Raw genomic sequence first — 19,392 nt, 5'->3', positions numbered from 1 at the left:
ATGGTCTTATAAAAATAACTTATAGGAATAAAATTATAAATCAAATGCAGATAATTATCAAAGCAAAATCTTCAAGTTAACTTTATGTTTAAAAGACGTTTAAAATTGCATTTTAAATCTTGAAGAACACTACTTCTATTGTTAATGTAGACATGTGCAGCTTAAAATGAATCAAAATCTATATATTCATGAGTTACAATAAACTAAGCCCCACAGGATAAAGTTGGATTTAGGTGATTGTATAGATTGTACTATCAAGTAATTACTTTTTGTTGAAATCTATTTCTATTTCAAGTCATCTAATTTGCCTAGTTAAATTATAAAAAAGATAATAAAATTAAAATATTTTCCTGGAAACACATTTCATTCAAATACAATTTTAAGTGATTAATTGCTAGCCTCAGTAAATATGATGTTCCCAGAAATATGTGTTGCCAGAGTAATTTATCCCACCACATGGATAGTAGTAAAGTGCTGATGGTCCTTGATATATGAGATGAACTTGTACATGGTTCAGATGTAGCTTTAATGAAATTCCATTTAGAACTGTAACCGTAGCTATTCTCAGCAGTTTACAAAAGCAGGGGAAAGTGGCTTTACATTTTTCTAACATGTCATAGCTACTGCTAGTATTTCCATATTAAAGCTTTCATGCGACTTAGTAAGAATTTAAATCTAGTTATTGTGTTACATGTACAGTTAGTTACTAGTGGATCTTGTGTAACATCAGTCAACATATGCCTTCTCTGACTCTCTACATTGCATTGTTTTGGATATGTGTGCTCTTGTTTAGAAGACGCTTAGACTCACATGGCTTTTGCAACTGATCTTCCTTCATAAGTTGTAGCTATTAGAAGTTCAGGAATAGAGATGGGTACCAGTTATTCGGTGATTATGGGGAGCCTTCGTTAGCAAATTATTATATTCTGTATGCAGAAAATCATAGATGGAAGCACATTTAGAGAAAATCTAATGTTATTTCCTAAAGACCTGGGAGGTCATGCTATTTATCTAGGATTGCACAGTGAGTTTCTGGCAGTACTGATGATGATCAGAATCCAGGCATTTTGGCTCCAAAGCAAGTACTTGCTGTTTCCACTACGTTGTGCTACTTCAGATATTGCCAGAAAGTGGATCACAGGTAACTGTGAGAAATTATGGCTTTATATAATTTAGTTTAGGGCTCAGAAACCAAGATGTTTTAATTTATGTCATCTACATCCCTCAAATGTTTTGAGTATGTATAATAAAATGCATGGCTATACAGAAGTGACACAAACAAGGTGGAGGAAGCCTGTATTTTGTAAAACTATAGGCTCTTCTCTCATACTACTATTCCCAAGACATGGAAGAAAGCTGTGCACATGTTTAACACTTTATAAATATTTGTTGCATAGACAAATACATAAAGTGTAAATGTTAATGAACTCACAGGATGTCATCCAGTGCTGGTTCAGTTCTAATGCCGTGTGAGTTTAGAAATTGTGCACAAACAAATCTTTGCGGCAGCCAATTTTTCTTAAGCATGTCAGTGATGTCTAATGAGTTCCTTAAAAATTATTCTTCTCTATCAAACTTAATGAAAGCTAAGGCAAAAACAAATATATGTATCATCATTCATGATTTGAGTAGAATTTCTTATTTTATTATTGTCAAAATAACTCAAATTTGTCATTATTTTCCTTTTAACTATATGAATGACTCTCTGGAATTTTAGACAATGCCTATAGATGAGTAAAATAAAGTGGGTGGAAAACAGAGAAAAATTACGTAATATTCCTTTACTGAGCTATCTATTTTAGTACGAAGGCTTTAATGTTATTTGGTTTTATGTTGGCATATCCACCTGGTACCCATTCAAAGGCCTAAATGAAAACCCACACCATACTGATCTGACATTTTGTAGCAACCAAATAAAAGCATCTCTTAGACTTCTACAAAACAAACGGTTAATCTAGTTCCAAGGGACAATTCACTTCTGTATACCTCTACTGCACAGCTTCAGAAAAAAAAAAAAAAAAAGAGAGACTCTGAACTTGTAAAAGGTCTAATAAAGTATTCAGACAGGAGGGAGAGCTGGAGAATAGACACAAAAATAAGAACGGAAACAAAGCAAAAAAGAAAAGGAAGGTGAAAAATATCTCACAGGAAGCCCTCTGAGGGAAGTAACTCACACCAAACCTCTGCTTATCCTTCTTGCATTCAGCATTCTGAGGATACACACACATTCCCAAACAAAATAAAACAAACAAAAAATAAAGCTCAAACCAGAAACTAGCATGCACGGTAACTCCAGAAGTGTGAGTTCATTCATTTTATTCATTTCAAAAATATTTATGAAGAATGTAAAAGTGTCAAAATAGAATTTAAAAATGCAAGAGGTGTGAATATGACCTCAGCCTTCTCTCAGGGAGCTCACAGGCAAGTAGAATCAATCGATCATTTACAGCGTAGTGTTAAGTCTGGTCAAAGAAGGAATGCACAGGCTGTTGTGATGGGCACAGAGAAGGAGCCAATTTATTCAGAGCCAGAGTAGGGAAGGGAGTGTATTACAAACGTTTTCCCAGAAGATACTAAAACCCAGTTCTGAAGAAATGACCATTAGCTGGTATAAACTTCAAAGATAGTGGGAATGGCATGTTGGAAAGGCTCTGAAAAGAGAAACAGGATGACATCTATGGAGACTGCAAATACTTAGTATAGTATAGCTGGTACAAATTATATAGACCTGTTTATATAATTATAGATTACGTTAAAAAATAGATGAGGCTGGAGGTAACCAAGACTCAGATAAAAAGGATTCTGTTCACCAACTTACATTTGTGTATTATAGTAAGCAGTAGGGTGTCATTCAAAGAACCGAATCATTTGCAATGATCACTCTAAAAGCAATTTTAGAAAGGGTTGAAGGAGACCCAGTTATGAGGCAAGAAGAAGCATCAGTCTGCTTGGCCCAAAGAATTGCTCTGGAGTAATCAGCTCATATTTGTGATGTTAAGTGTGATTGCTTTCTACTAAACGTAATCACCTGTCACATTAAATTAACTGTCAATTTACTTTTTATTGACTTTGTAGTTTTGTTTGTACTGAATGTGTAAATTACAATTGGTTTTATGTTTCCAAACTGGTTCCCATTCAGTGCCCCATAATACACATACCTGGCCATTAAAAATAAATTGTACCTAAAAAATTTAAATTTATTTAGAAATATTTTCCATCAACCTATTAATTCATATCATTCTAGTACCATGATTATAAGTGTCTAGAGAGATGCAAGTTAGACAGATTTGAATGAGAAAGAGAAGATAAAAGTGCCTTAGGAAGTCACTCTGTGAAGTTAATCTCAACTAGGGTTTAACATCTCCTGCCACCAAAATAACCTACATTATCAAATAATGCTCCTTAAATACTCATGATCATCTACTGGACTTTTATGCTTAAATGGAAGGAGCTTCACCGAAAAATAGCTGTGCCCTAGGAAAGTGCAGCACACAACAATGTATTTCACTCCAGGTAAAATTAGTTGTGTCTCCGACTGAGAAATATGTATACATATAATAAATACAGTCATGCACTGCATAAAAATGTTTTTGTCAATGGCAAACCACATGTATGATGGTAGTCTCGTAAGATTATGATGCTATATTTTTGTTGCACATTTTCTGAGTTTAGCTGTTTAGACACACAAATACTTCCCATTGTGTTATAATTTCCTATAATGTTCAGTACAGTAACATGTCTTACAGGCACAGGTTAGTAGCCTAGGAGCAATAGGCTATACCTATAGCCTTGGGATGTGTTAGGCTATATAATCTGGGTTTGTGTAAGCACACTCTCTGATATTTACACGATGACTACGTTACCGAAGGATCACTTCAGAACATATCCCAGACTTTAAGTGACACATGATGGTACATAAATAAATATACACACATTCCATTCAAAATATAAATTCTTTGACTTTTTTAATTGTGATGATTTTGAAAAATTCTAACATTTTGAGTAAGAGTTAAAATAAACCACTCATATACCAATAAATGTCTCTGACTAGGGCAGGATTGTTTGTTCCATAATTCAAAGCAAAACTTTCCATCTTTTTCAGAATATGTATAGAAAACAATAATATTTGTACACTGGAGTACACAGATGTGGCTGTTTACGGCTGTAAGTAATAGCCCAGGATTTCTGGTATCTTCAACTCCACCTGGCCTTCTCAAGGCTGAGGAATCAATAACTTCTATGTACCTGTACTTGTTTTGACCTATTGGTTTGTATTCCAGTTGGAAAGCTCTGGCTTAAAGAATATTCAAGAGCTGAGAAAGAAACCTTTGCTAGAAAGCTGCTAACTTTAGAGAAAGAATTAACTTGCTGCATAAAAGCTGATTGGCTTTCCTATCTTTAAATTAATAAAACTGTACCTACCTTTAGCAGATGAGTCAAGCATTGAAATGGTAATACGTGTTAATTCAAATACCACCTTCTTGATGGATAATAGCTGCTTAGAGAGTTCTGTTGAGAAACATTCTAAGGCTTTGTCTAGTCCTAGTTGAAAATAATGCTGGATTGATGAATGACATTTATCACAGTTAGAGTAGGAAAGAGTGGCATTAGTAACTGACCCAGACCATAAGGTTGACTGTACAATATAAAATATATACTCTGCAACCCTTTCTTTAAACATATTTTAAGAATTGAACTTTAAGCTGTATATCCTAGGTTTGTTTTATTATTTTGGGTTATAAATAATCCGGCTGGCAAAGTTACCTTAATCCTTTGTTGTAGTTCATTTTGCTTGACTCAGTGCTTTCAATGTAGGTGCTTATTTTTATTGTTTTGTCTCTTCTTATGGATCTTGTAATATGTAGCTTATTTTATTCATATTTATCTTTCACTTTTAAGTAGAGATTAAGAAATGGCCTCAAAGAAGGACACAGACAAACATGGTCCTGGTTCTAGAGAAAGCTAAAAGTGTTCACTTTTCCTGTGAGCTTTACACAGGAGTTTCTACAACATAAAAGAGATCACAAGGCCAGTACTGATGAAGCCCTTGATTCTGTGCTTGTTACCTAGGAATGATTGACAGTAATACCTTAAAAATCACTGTCTCTGTGACTTAGGAGAAACAGGACGAATTATCCCAGGATGAAATATAGCCCAAGAATATTGTGGGAATAATGCAGATTGATTTTTTTCTCTTTTCTAAACTCACATATGTATCCCTCTTTCAAATATTTATTGACTGCTCAGTTCAGTCCCTTTTCATATAGAGAATGAGGGTGTATTTCATTTGTTCAAAACTACAAAATTATCATCCCTCTTATCTTTCAAAATAAAAATCGGCCGGGCGCGGTGGCTCAAGCCTGTAATCCCAGCACTTTGGGAGGCCGAGACGGGCGGATCACAAGGTCAGGAGATCGAGACCATCCTGGCTAACACGGTGAAACCCCGTCTCTACTAAAAAAATACAAAAACCTAGCCGGGCGAGGTGGCGGGCGCCTGTAGTCCCAGCAACTCGGGAGGCTGAGGCAGGAGAATGGCGTGAACCCAGGAGGCGGAGCTTGCAGTGAGCTGAGATCCGGCCACTGCACTCCAGTCTGGGCGACAAAGCGAGACTCTATCTCAACAAAAAATAAAATAAAATAAAATAAAAAAATAATAAAAAATAAAAAATAAAAATCAACTTTGCTCCCAACATGTTTGATATCTGGAACATATCAATTAATACTTTCACTTTAGAGATTCATTACATAAAATGTTGGAATCTATGCTATAGCATTACTATAAAGAGCTGGATTACATAGGAAAATGAACAGATACACCAAAAGGAAAGTGAGCAAGACATAAATGTCAGAGGCGTTTGAACTGGAGCAACTGCATCTTGAACAGGAGCTGGGTAAAATAAGGCTAAGACCTACTGGGCTGCATTCCCAGACTTAGAATTCCTAAAACATTCTAAGCCACAGGGTGAGAGAGGAGGTCGGCACAAGATACAGGTCATAAAGACCTTGCTGACAAAACATGTTGCAGTAAAGAAGCCAGCCAAAACCCACCAAAACCAAAATGGTGATGACAGTGACCTCACCAGGACAGTTTACAAATGCCATGGCAACATCAGGAAGTTACCCTATGTGGTCTAAAAAGGGAGGCATGAATAATCCACCCCTTGTTTAGCATGTCATCAAGAAATAACCATAAAAATGGTCAACCAGATGCCCACAGGGCTGCTTTGTCTATGGAGTAGCTATTCTTTTATTCCTTTACTTTCCTAATAAACTGGCTTTCACTTTAGTCTATGGACTCGCCCTGAATCATTTCTTGCATGAGATCCAAAAGCCCTCTTTGGGGTCTTGATCCGGACCTTTTCCTGTAACATCTCTCTGGCGACCATGGAAGTGACTATACCTTTAGGATTAAGGGTCCTCTTGTAAAGGAGTCAGGGAGATAAGTCAGGTTTTGGAACCAGAGTGACTCCATCTTGAGTGCAGTCTAGGACAATGAGGCTGGGACTTGCTGGGCTGCATTCCCAGAAAGTTAACTATTCCCAGCCTTTATAAGCTTACGGTTAAGGGAACGGAGGGATGATGTTTACTAAACAGACACAGATTTGGGAGTGTCCTGGTATCCCAATAACCTGAGAACAAAGGCATTCCTAATTTTGCTTTAAAGTCAGGGATTCTTGCAAAATACAGTAATTAAGAAAATTAATCCTTTATCACAAACCCTTGTAGCAGAGCACATCTCCTCATGATCTTTTTCTTTCTAACCTAGGTAAAAGGAAGTACCTAGGTTAAAAAAAAAAAGTACTCTATTTTTTCTTTCTTTTTTTTTTTTTTTTTAACCTAGGTTAAACCTAGGTTAATTTTTTTTTTTTTAAACCTAGGTTAAAAAAAAAAAAAAAAGGTTTTGTACCTAGGGTGGACACATTGCTCCTCTTACTTTCAAGAATGCCCTACTCTGTTTATGGAGTAATTGTTCTTTCAGAACTTTACTTTCTTAACAAACTTGCTTTTGCTTTGCACTGTTGACTCACCCTTAACTTTTTCTTACGCAAGATCCAAGAACCCTCTCTTGGGGGTCTGGATCGGGACCCCTATCCTGTAACATAAATAGTGTATTCATACAACAAGAAATAAAATGACTAATAAACTTAAATGTTCTATTTGCTAGTCATCAAATAAATGTAAATTAAAATGAAACCCCTTTGGAAATGTTTAACATAAAACAACAATGTAATTCCAGGAAACAGGCACTCTCCTCCAGGGGTATAATCTTCCTGGAGGCTAGTTTGACAATATTTATCAATACCTTTAAGTGTCATATACAGTAGTTCATCTCAGCAGTTCCTTTTCTGAAAAGATATCCTAAGAAAAATGTCTGCAAAAACTTCCTTATAGTTGTTTTTAGAGGTCTCTCTAAGAGTAACGTAGCCCTAAAGCAGATAATAGAGTTTGAAAACAATACAATGAGAACCATACAGTGCTTTCGTCATGTGGACACGAATTAGCAGAGGAGGGGAATTAGAAGACTTTAAAGGACAGGGGCAATGCGTGCTTGCAAAGGATGGAAAAAACAAAAGTAGCAGAAGCATCAAGGATTAAGAATAAAAGTTTCCTGGATGTCAGCTTCAAATCCTGCTGAGGGTTAAGTCTGGGGCTGTCTTTTTACTTCCTTCTGTGTCTCTAATTAATTAGTGTCTTTCTCTTGTTCCGTCACCAGGAAATCTAACTTGCATGCACAAATAAATCATCCTTGGCTCTGTCGATGTCACTGCTAAACAAGCATGATGGGTTACACACTTCCTTTCACTCCAATTGAACAAAAACTTTCTCACTGAAATATTTAACAAGAAAAGTAATAGTTTTGTTTGTTCATTTGTTTTTTTGTTTGTTTTGGGGGCACAATACCTTAAAGAATATCCAGTTCAACACTTCAATTTTGTAAATGAAGAGATAAGACTAAAACGATAAACTGGTTTTACTGTGTTGTTAATAACATGGTAGGGATTACAACCTGGGTGTTTAGGGAAACTCTTAGCCCAATTCCCCTATAAAGCAAAAAGGCCCCTAATCTTACCAGAAAATTAATGCATCACTTCTCTCAAGGGCTGTCAAACTGTAAACAGTAAGTTGTAAACTGTTTTCCATGATACTTACATAAGCCACATGAAGATATGTGTGCATTTGACCCAGAAACTTGAAGTGCATATATTACAACAAATGAAACATGATGTATCCACAGAATTCTCAGGAGAATCTTTCTATCCAGAAATCACACTTGCTTCATGTTTTAATGTTGTTGTTAGAGAATAAGAAGGGACTTGCCCAGCTCAGTGAACCTGCTTTCAACAAGGTAAAATAATTATAACTGGATGTCACCGCTGCTCAGCCTTCCTGTCCCTCAGGGAATTCGATGGGCTCAGAAATAAACATTCACCCCATGAAGCTGTGACCTTATTGTGCCCTCCATGTTTGGCTATGGATTATAGGCAAATCCCTCTGTTATACCTGTGCCCCACTTCACTCCCCTGGGTACCTCAAAAAAAAAAAAAAAAAGAAAGAAAAAAGAAATAATTTAGAACTGTTTAGAAATGGTGGGAATTGCTCACTTTGGTAGCACATATACTAAAATTGAAATGATACAGAGAAGATTAGCATGGCCTCTGTGCAAGGATGACATGCAAATTTGTGAAGCATTTCATATTTTTAAAAAAATGTATAAAATAATAAAAACTAAAAAAAATTGTGACAATAAAAGCATCTCATTAACAGGAGGTTGAAACTAAATTCTCAAGTGGACAATATAGACAGATGGTTGCTGTTGTTGTTGTTTTTTCCATGTAGTGGCACCCACACTCTTAATGACTCCGTAATATGAAAATACCATTAAGTATCAAGGCATTATAATATATATTTTTAAATGTAAAAAGGTCTCAAGTTCAGTAAGCAAGTGTATTAGTCCATTCTCACACTGCTGATAAAGACATATCCGAGACTGGGTAATTTATAAAGAAAAGAGATTTAATTGTCTCACAGTTCCGCAGAGTTGGGGAAGCCTCAGGAAATTTACAATAATGGCAGAAGTGGAAGCAAACATGTCCTTCTTCACATGGCAGCAGCGAGGAGAAGTGCAGAGTGAAGGTGGTGGGGGAAGCTCTTTATAAAACCATCAGATCTTGTGAGAACTCACTCACTGTCACAAGAACAGCATGGACATAACCATCCTCATGATTGAATTACTTCCCACCATGTCCCTCCAACAACACGTGGGATTATGGGAACTACAATTCAAGATGAGATTTGATTGGGGACACAGCCAAACCATGTCAGTAAGTATAACCTAAGACCTAGATTTCTGGCTTCTCTAGTTCATGGCGACAGCTGCTTTGGGACTTAATGCAAGGAAAAAAAAAATCCATTTGGTTATGGTGTTCTTCAATCTACCTGATCTAATAACTGTAGGTCCCAGTGGAAATTCATACTGTGGATGTATTATCCAGAAGAAAAGAAGTTAATAAAAGATTAGTGATGTACCTCTCAGTAATAAATGTATTGAACATTAATTTCCTTTCAAATATTGGAATCATATTAAAAATCTTGGCATTTTGTAGCAAGATGTAATACCTATGTTATATGAATCCACTAAGAATAAGAAATCAGACTCTGAAATGCTTGCTAAATTAAAGTTCTACAAATGGCATTATGAGGTAAAATTCAGTATATGGAAAGTGATTGAATTAAGCCAATATCTTTAAAATAAAAGAATTTACTATAAAACTTCCAAAATGAAAGTCTGCCCTAACTCCCTATTGGAGGGTAAAAAGGTGAACTCCATTCATCCAGTTTTTTGAAAACACCAAATTTCATGGTCTTTCTTCCTTCTCAGAAGAAGCTATTCTTGCAGGTGACAGAGGGAGAAGCTTTTATGAGGAGAAACAGAAATTGTTCAATGAATGGCTTAATCATTCCTAACTTGAAGACGCTGACCTTCCAACTAAGGTCACAACTGGCTGAAATTCATAAAGTCAAGTTAAATCAATACGACAAATATGTTTTATCTTTTACCGTGTATCAGGTAGTGGGCTAGGCTCTGGTGGAAAAGAAAGTTGGTCACAAGTTAAATTGTTAAATATATGTACTATTGAACTCTGAAGAAAATAAATATACCTCTTAATCTACCTGAGCTTTATCTGAGTCTCCTCTAACTTTTAAGATTTTCATGATATGGAGAAAAAAATACAAATACTTTAAACACATATTTAGACCATGCTGTTAAAAGATAAAAACCACTAGAGATATAGTATTAAACAAAATTATGCAACACAGTAATAAATGTGTTGCCAGCATTTATTGAGAATTTACCATGTGCCAGATACTGGGCTAAATGCTTTATCTGATTTAACTCATTTAATCCCCATTTTAGCCCTATAACTAGAGTAATATTAAAAATATATTACACTTAAAAATGTGTAGCAGAGAATATTGTTTCGATCAATAATGAATGAATGAATTGTCCTCACTTCAAAAAGAAGAAACTGATTTACAGGTCTGTCTTGTCACAGTCATCCAGCTAGCAAGAGATCAAACCTTAATATGGTATAGTAAACACCATGGTAGAAACATACACATATTCACATGAAAGTACAGAGAAAGGGTTTCTAACCTAAAGTGGGGAGGAGGAGAAACTTATAAGGAAAATGAAACTTCATATTATCTCTTCCCAAATAAGGGTTATGTTCTACTTCTCAGAGAGCATGTTGATAATAATTTGCATTTGTCACTCTGTGCTAATAATTTGCTCATGTGGCTTCTTCCCTGATTAAACCGTTAGTCCCCTAAAGGTGGTAATATGTCTCAATCCATCTTTATCTTTCGAGAACTTTGAATCATATCTTGTACAGTATAGGATCTGATAAAAGTTTGTTCACTGAATAAATGACCCACGAGAGACAGTACCCTTGATTAACTATTAGATCAAATCAGTACTGAAAGATGGCTTCCTAGTCTTGGGAGTATTTTCCAACACTTTACTAAGAACAAACTACTTTGTATGAAGCTCATGACTTACAACATCATTGTATTTTGTCCTGTATGCATAAGGTCATAAGAAAATTCATCTTTCATACCATATATGATTACCTAGGAAGACGGTCAAGGACTGAGAGATATTTGTCACATATATGGGTTTTATTTTATGATTTAATGGCAGGATTCCATTGGTATTCATCAACTAATAAAATTTACCCAGCTATGCACAGTGAGTTGTTTATTGAATACAGCAAGATTGATTTTAGCAGTTTTGGCAGGTGAAAATTAAAACCATGCTTGCTTTGTTCCAATGCTTGGTAATATGCAAAGTAACAAAGGAACTAGAAGAGAAGCAGTTCATATATTTCCTGAAGTCAGAGGTCAAGGGTTGGTTCACACTACCATTTCATTGCTCATAAAATATAAAATAATACAGCAAAGTTCCTCATGAGACTGGCAGCTGTTATTATTGTAGCAAGTTATATTTGAAAACAGTGGCCTTTTTCGGAGATGGATTTAGCTGTCATTATTGTCATGAGTACGCAAAGATTATACAGAAACCAGCAATTAATACTTAACAAGATGAAATGAAAATGACAAATGAAGCTCTGCCTTGATCTTTGCTGAATTAACATTCCAGGCATGTGGTCATCTTGAAGCTTTAACTCACAATGATGGTCAGTTTCCTATAGATTCAGAACTGTTGTTGGGATCTTGGAATTCATAAAGGAATACATACTTAGCACATCACCTTGCCTTTCCATTAGTCTATTTCAATTTGTTAAAGGATAGCTACTGAGAAACTGGCTGCCCTTTTCGACAGTATGATATTTTTGGGGAATGAATAAATCTTCAAGGCATGATAGAAAAGATGAATAACAGTGGGATCCCCTTATCCATAATTTAGTTTTCCTCAGATTCAGTTACCCACGATCAACTGCAATCTGAAAATATTAAATGAAAATTTCAAAAAATAAACAATTCATAAGTTTCAAATTGTACACTCTTCTGAGTGGGGTAATGAGTAGTGTAATGAAATCTTGTACTGTCCCCCACCGTCCTGCCTGGGATGTGAATGATCTCCCTGTCCAGCATATACATGCTGTATGCATCATGGACCTGCCCGTTAGTCACTTAGTAGCCATCTCGGTCATCAGGTCAACTCTCTTGGTATACTAATGCTTGTGTTTGTGTTCAAGTCATCTTTATTTTACTTAGTAATAGCTCCAAAGCACGAATGTAGTGATGTTGGCAATTGTGAGAAACGCCAAAGAGAAGCAGTGTTTTCCTTAAATAAAAAGGTGAAAGTTCTCAACTTAATAAAGAAAAAAAACCCACATGTTGAGATTGCTCAAATTGGAGGTAAGAATGAATTGTCTGTCAAATTGTGAGAGGGGGAAAAATTTGTGTTAGTTTTGCTGTTGGAAAGTTACTGTCACAGTACATGATCAGTGCTTAGTAAATATGGAAAAGGCATTAGCATGAATAGAAACATGTTCTGATTGACTGTAATGGGGTTCAGTACTATCTGTGGTTTCAGTCATCCACTTGGGGTCTTGGAACATATCTCCTGCAGATAACTGGAGACTACTGTAGTACAATCTATGTCTAGAGGTTATCAAAAACATAGAAAACACAATTATCAGTTTACAGATTTGTGTCTAAATCTAGTATCTGATGAATTGATGAATTGTTGAATATGACAATTGATGAATATGTTGTATAAAACACAATGAGTTTCAAGGTGATATATCTCTGTTTTTTTTAAAAAAATCAGCAGTGTTTTTTTAAATTGACATATGATATTTGTACCTATTTATGAGGCTATGTGATATTTTGTTACAGGAATAAAATGTAAGATTATCATGTCAGGATATTTAAGTTATCCATCACCTCCAGAATATGATCACCTAAAGTAGAAGTCCTCCCTTCAAATTATTTTAAAATATACAATACATTGTTGTTAACTATCATCCCCCAACTCTGCTATCAAGCATTACAACTTATTCCTTCTATCTAACTGTATATTTGTGCCCACTAACCAACATTTTTTTTCATCTCCTCAACATCATTGATTTCATTTGGTCTGTTTTTGCTTTTGTAAAAAATATTAGCAGTTTTCAATGATAACCAAAGTAAAATTCATCTGTTGGAAATCCAAAGGAATATGCTCCACTTTTCTTTCCTTTTTCCTCGGGAATAGCAAAGAGCATATTGGCTATCTGCTTCTTTGACTTCTTCAAAATTGCCTTAGGAATTCTATCCTAATGCATTTCTATGCAAATATATAAATTAAGGCACAGTGCATATGAGACAAATGAGGGAAATTCTACAGAAAAAAATTAGCTTGTGTACTTAAAAAGGTGTCAAGATCATGAAAGACTAAAAGCATTTTTAAAAGGCTTAAATTCATCTCCAAAAAGGGGGAATGGTTGGGTTGAATACATAGCTACCAAAGACATTTTTAGGACAATTTTCAAAATTTGAGTATGGATAGTGTGTTGGACAAGAGCATTATATCAACATTAAGTTTTCTGATTTTGATTATTTAACTGTGGTTATGTAAATAGTGGCTTTTCTTTTAGGAAATATACTCTGAAGTATGTAGGATAAAAAACTAATGTCTCTAATTTATCCTCAGGTTATTGAGATAATTCACTCTCAAATAATTCAGAGAGAAAGTATGCCTGAGAGAGTGCATGGGTGAACACAAAATGATTTAATAAAATAGATTCACTACATGTTAACAATTGACGAATCTAAGTAAAGGATATGCATTTTTGCACTATTCTTGTAATTCTTCATAAATTGAAAATTATAACTTAAAAATTATGAAAAGATAACTTTGCATAGTAGTAAAATTAAAAATATGATTTCAAAGATAATCATAATAATTAGGATAATACTTTGCATTTGTATATTAATTGACGATTATATTAATAAATTTTCCAAATATGTGATTTGACTTTATTCCTGAAGCAACTCTAAAATTTTAAATACCTTTATTCCCATTTTAAAGATGAAAAAACTTGGAAACAGAACTATTCCAGTGCTTTAGTTTAAAAGATTTTGATTTGTAGTCTTTTCTGTGGTAACTACACCACAAACTGTGCAAACTGCCCTTATTCAAGTCATGAGGCAAGCCTGTGGTCTGTTCTGTGCTCACTAACCAGCTGTCAAGCTGTAAGAATTTGGGTGGTTGCAGATCAGGAAGCAGCTCTATAATTCAGAATCAATCTTCTAAGCTGTCTTGTCTCTATTTTCATAGCATGTCATTGGTTTTCATTCCAAAGTTGTGCTAGCTCTTCCTGGCATAATTGATGGTGCAGGTGCACGGTTTTAGGAAAGAAACCATGGGAAATCCTATTGGGTTGTGCTGTGTTACAAATAGAAAAAAATCAATGTTAGACAAGTAGAATTGAGAAAATCATGAGGGAAATAAATTTTATTTTCATGCTTTCAAGAATTACATCTAAAAGTAGGTATTTTATTTGGAAAGGTATAGATGTTCTTTAGGGAAAGAAAGGAAGAAAGGGAGGAAGAGCTATGATTTCATATTTCCAGAATTTTATTTCACTAGAATGTAAGATTTGTCTTCTGAATTTAGACGCATTTTTCTTTATTTTAAAATTACCTATTTCTGATTCTTCATGTGTAGTCAAATATTCTTAAACAAATAGCGTGTTTAAAAAAATAATCTGTAGACCACAGCTTTAACATTTCTAAGTAGTGTTCATTACACATCCAGGAAAAATAAAAGACACAACGTAAGTGCTAAATATGTAAGTTTCAGTGTTATAAATGATTAGGTGATTCATTCTTTCATTGAGCAAGTATTCATCAATTCATAGAGAAGGAGAAAAGCATGAAGGCTGAAAGCATGTAATTTGGAGCCAGACTATTTGGGTTCAAATATAGGACCCTGTTTTGTGATTTTGAGAACATTTCTTAATATCTCCAAACTTCAATTTCTTCATTAGTAAAATGGAGAGAATGACTGAACCTACCTCAAAGGGAGGTTGCAATGATTAGAAGTAAACATATATGTGAAACACTTAGAACAATGCTCAGCACATTGTTAGCATTTAATAGATTTTGTTTGCTATTATTCAAAGTGTAATCTGAGAAATATTCATTGAGCATCTAGTATGATCCAGGTAATCCATAGTAAAGCATGGGACTATGCAGTTATTTGGGGAATAAAGAAATGATTCAGAAGAAGATTCTGCCTTAGTATGTGCTTTAGTTATCTAGTGCCATATTCGCAAACTTAGCAGCAAACTTAGCAGCTTAATAATAAATACTTATTATTTTACAGTGTCTTTAGGTCAAGAATTCAATAACTTAGCCTCTACCTCAGCTGAGGTCTCCTCTGAAGGCTTAACTCAGAGTACTCACTTCCAAGCTCACTCATGGTTTGCGGTCAATGTTCAGTTTCTCGCAAACTGTTGGACTGAGGGCCTTACTTCCCCCACTGGGTGGTTGGCTTGAGGCCTCTCTCAGCTTGCTACATGAGCTTCTCCAAAGGGAAGTTCACAATATGACAGCTGGTTTTTCTCAGAGTGAGACAGTGAGAGGTCAAGGGAGGGCCCACAGAAGGAAGCTACAGTCTTTTTGTAATCTAATATTGAAAATGATATCCCACAATTTTTATGTATTCTGATTAGAAAGGAGTCACCAGTCCAGCCCATACTCAAGGGTGGCAAGTACATTAGTGGTCTTCCAGTACGGAAGAAAAGATGTAGCTAAATAATCCCAACATGAGGTAGGGGGTAACAGAGAAGAGAAAAGGTTTCTCCATAAGAGAATCTCGACATGCCAAACAGAGAACCTGAGAACACACCACTGTATTCTTTTAGGTTTATCTACACTGGTGAGGAAAATTACTGAACATACTCTAATAATCCTTATCATTCTACTACACACCATAAGTCTCATGCACCAGATGCTCCAAAAAGGTTCATATAACTCAAAACACACCCTGACAGAAATAGGCCTCATTGGGATATAATTGTGGGAAGAGTAACATTTATCTGATGTTGCCTACTCAGAACAGTAGAATTTTGCTGATAAAGGTGCTACTTAGTACAGGTGCAGATTGAAGCGTACCACAATATACCACTTCAAAATATGTCTGTTTGGCATACAGATTATTTTGACTAAAGGCAATTGAGGACCAGTAATATAGAAAAAGCTCTTTAGCGCCCGCTAACTGCCTAAACTAGAGTATACATTTCCTCTTTTGCAAAAGAAATTTACATTTATAAATGGAGTTTCTATTTATAAAAATGTCTTTTTACCAGAAAGAAAGCTACGCTTCGAGACCACTCTTACCACCCAACTGATAGCTGCATAACAACAACAAAAAGCAACAACAACAAAAAAACCCTGATTTACCACACCTTCCTCTCCTTCACTTCTTCTAACTTGCTTCCCTCATCCTGAAGCTCAAAACCATTTTCCCCTTGTTTAGCCTAAAGATGGTATATAAGCTTCAAGCATCTGGCCGCATCCTAGTGTTTTCATTTCCTTGTGAATTATGTACATAGTAGTTTCACCAGAATAGTTTCCTGAATTTACCAATTTCCTTGTTTTAAAAGTTTATACGTTTGGCTTGCTAGTTGTATTGAATATCTACTACCACTTCTTTCGCAATGGACTGATTTCCTATAGAATGGCCAGAAGTAATTTTGAAGAAATCTTTATATCTAATGTGCCAAATATAAAACAGTAAAACGATCGCGGAATTTAAGCCCAATTTTTTGTTTTTTAGTGGTTCCCTTGGGGGGCAGGGAGTGGAAGGCAGAGTATAATGTTTTTCAGCATTACCTGAACACTTTTAAATCTTGAATTAAAAGTTCTATTTTTTCCCATGCGTATATATTGGCACAAATAATTCTGGTGCCAATAAATCTTATTCCTTATTCCCCGCTAACTTGAGAATTACTTAAGAATTATTGTAACCACTTCTGTTCTGCTGTTTGCATATAGTTCTGAGTTTATCATGGAATCCTAAGGGTTTCATTCTGCTTTAGAATTCTATTAGTCTTTGACTTCTTGAGCTTCAGACAAACATTCTTCTAGTGTTCCTAAGAAACATCGTTCTCTCCCCTGGAGCCACGGTTTGAAGTCACAGAGTATGATCCTGACAAGCAAAGCCTCCTCTTTGACCTGACTTCTGGAGCCAGGATTGCCCCTCTTCTAGCCTCTGCTTTTCCAAAGGGTTGACTTTACTTGTCTCAGTCCTTTCAGTTTCCAGCTTAAGGCTTAATGCATTCTAGAACTGCATTTTCAGGGTAAAATAGGAAAGATTTATTCACAGTTATCGTGTTTACACAAATGCAAAGACAGGATAAATCATTCATTTACTAATGTTTCTCCTCACTCTGGGCATTAACAATGACCTCTCCATCATAAAACAAAGTAGATTAATTCAAGCCAGAAGAAAAAATCTCCATTTCAATTATTTAAGTGAAGGTTTGAACTGTGCTTATATTAATAAGATAATATTTCAATTTACCACTTAACTTATGAAGCCAGAACTAACAATAAATAAATAAACAAACAGAATGTGGATGAAGGTAGAATATAGTGTTTATTCCTTCTTGGATATAAATATAAATTCTGCCAGGTGTCATCATTGCCAGTAATTACAGAATTTAAAAACAATAAAATTCCACTGGAAAAAATCCAGTCCTATATTATTTTTACTTCAATGTAAAACTGCTTTATGTAGCCTTATAAAATTCCAACTAGCCACTACCTTTAATTTTAGTAATTTACAATTTTATAATTTCTGTACCATGCTTAAAATGTTGCTTACTCTAATTAGTTTATGGTCAACAGTATCTTTAATTAGAAATATTGGTAATCTGTCCAGTGAAGCATTTTATTGAGTGTGTTTATGGTTCCAGGATGATTATCTAATGAACAGGATGATAAAAAGTACCATTAAGCAGAAATAAAATAGAATACCCATCAGGGCAAAAGCATTTTTTTCTCTATAAAAGAACAATTTGTGCTTAAAATATAGTATTTAGAATACAGTATTAAAACTATACATAAATTGATGAATGTATTTTTGAAATTCTATTGATAGTGAGTAACTGATATTATGATTTGGTTCTGACAGTTAGATGTGGAGTCTAGGATGAAGGACACAGAGCTATCAAAAAAATGACCAATCCACTAAAAAATAGTTCAGATGACATCAATAATATTGCTGAAACAAAATTTATATGAATAATATAGAAAAGTTATGTTACAAAAGGACTGGCAGTCTGTGTTTAATAAGGAATTCACTGTTGGGGATGGGGGAGAAATCAGCCTGAGTTTCCTTCTCAGTACTCTTGCCAAGCGTGTACATTAAAACAGGTGGTGGTTATTTACAATCTATATTTTATTTAGATGGTTGTGTTTTCATATCAACCTTTATCCTCTGAAATATTTGTAAGCATTTCCTATATAATTGCATTCAACATTGATTCTTGTATTCTATGGCATTGACAAATGTATACCTACTGAAATTTTAAAGCTAGAGTACATAATGTCTAGCAATGTTTATACTAAGGCTTACATGGCATCAGAAAACATTTAACCTAAGACAGGAGATATATTTGAAACTCTATATAAGTTTTTAGATAGAAAATCATGTATATTGAAAAATGTATACATCTAAAGTAAGATGGCTAGCTAGTGCTTCTACTATCAGATAGATCTTCATAATGTTTGTGCACATAAAAAATGATCAGACTTCTGAATTCTCAATGTCTTCATCACACACTTATTAATCAACTCAGGTATTGCACTGGTTCTTGACTTTCTAGGAGGATAGGAGATCATAGTTTCTTTTCAAAATTTGGTTACAGCTATGGAAAGTCCCTATAGAAAAATGTACATGCACACAGGTAGTTAAGGAGAATGGTAGGTCTCCTGGAGCCATTCATAAACCCCCTAAGGAATTTAGGAAGGTTAAACAGGGAATAGCTATAATATTAACTGTCAATCAGCTTTCTAAGAAGGTTAGGTATCTTCAAATGTAAAATGGTAATAATAATCCTTTCTTCATGGAGTTGAGAATATTCTTCATGATTAGTTGTAGTGTTTGGAAAAGATCCTACATATAATAAATATAAAACACATTGTAGATTTTAAGAAAGAAATGTATTAGTGGAATTTTGTTGTTCTATTTTATTTGCTATCAATTTTTTAGTACTATTAGCATTCCAAAAACTGAGGAAAGACTGTTTTTAAACACAAATCACTCTTTTAGTATATTCAACAAATCTTTCTCTAGTATTTTTGTTTTATTCTTTTATATTACTTTTCAACTGTACACATGGTTTTGGTTTAATATTTTGATTCACCT

At 34.8% G+C, this 19,392-nt stretch overlaps 1 protein-coding gene and 1 non-coding gene across 7 annotated transcripts in view; one reads left to right on the top strand and one right to left on the bottom strand.

Annotated features, from left to right (window-relative positions):
- NAALADL2 (N-acetylated alpha-linked acidic dipeptidase like 2) overlaps window positions 1-19,392 on the bottom strand; it is a 1,473,645-nt gene that overhangs the window by 425,263 nt on the left and 1,028,990 nt on the right. The gene's annotated exons all lie outside the window — the stretch shown is intronic.
- Window positions 8,598-8,704, top strand: LOC114676473 (U6 spliceosomal RNA). The gene has a single exon (XR_003727545.1). It is a non-coding gene; the product is annotated as a U6 spliceosomal RNA (small nuclear RNA).

The sequence above is a fragment of the Macaca mulatta genome, chromosome 2 (assembly GCF_049350105.2).
Source record: "Macaca mulatta isolate MMU2019108-1 chromosome 2, T2T-MMU8v2.0, whole genome shotgun sequence".
NCBI lineage: Eukaryota > Metazoa > Chordata > Mammalia > Primates > Cercopithecidae > Macaca > Macaca mulatta.
The sequence above is the reverse complement of the archived record's forward strand: the minus strand, read 5'-3'. Positions and strand labels throughout refer to the sequence as shown.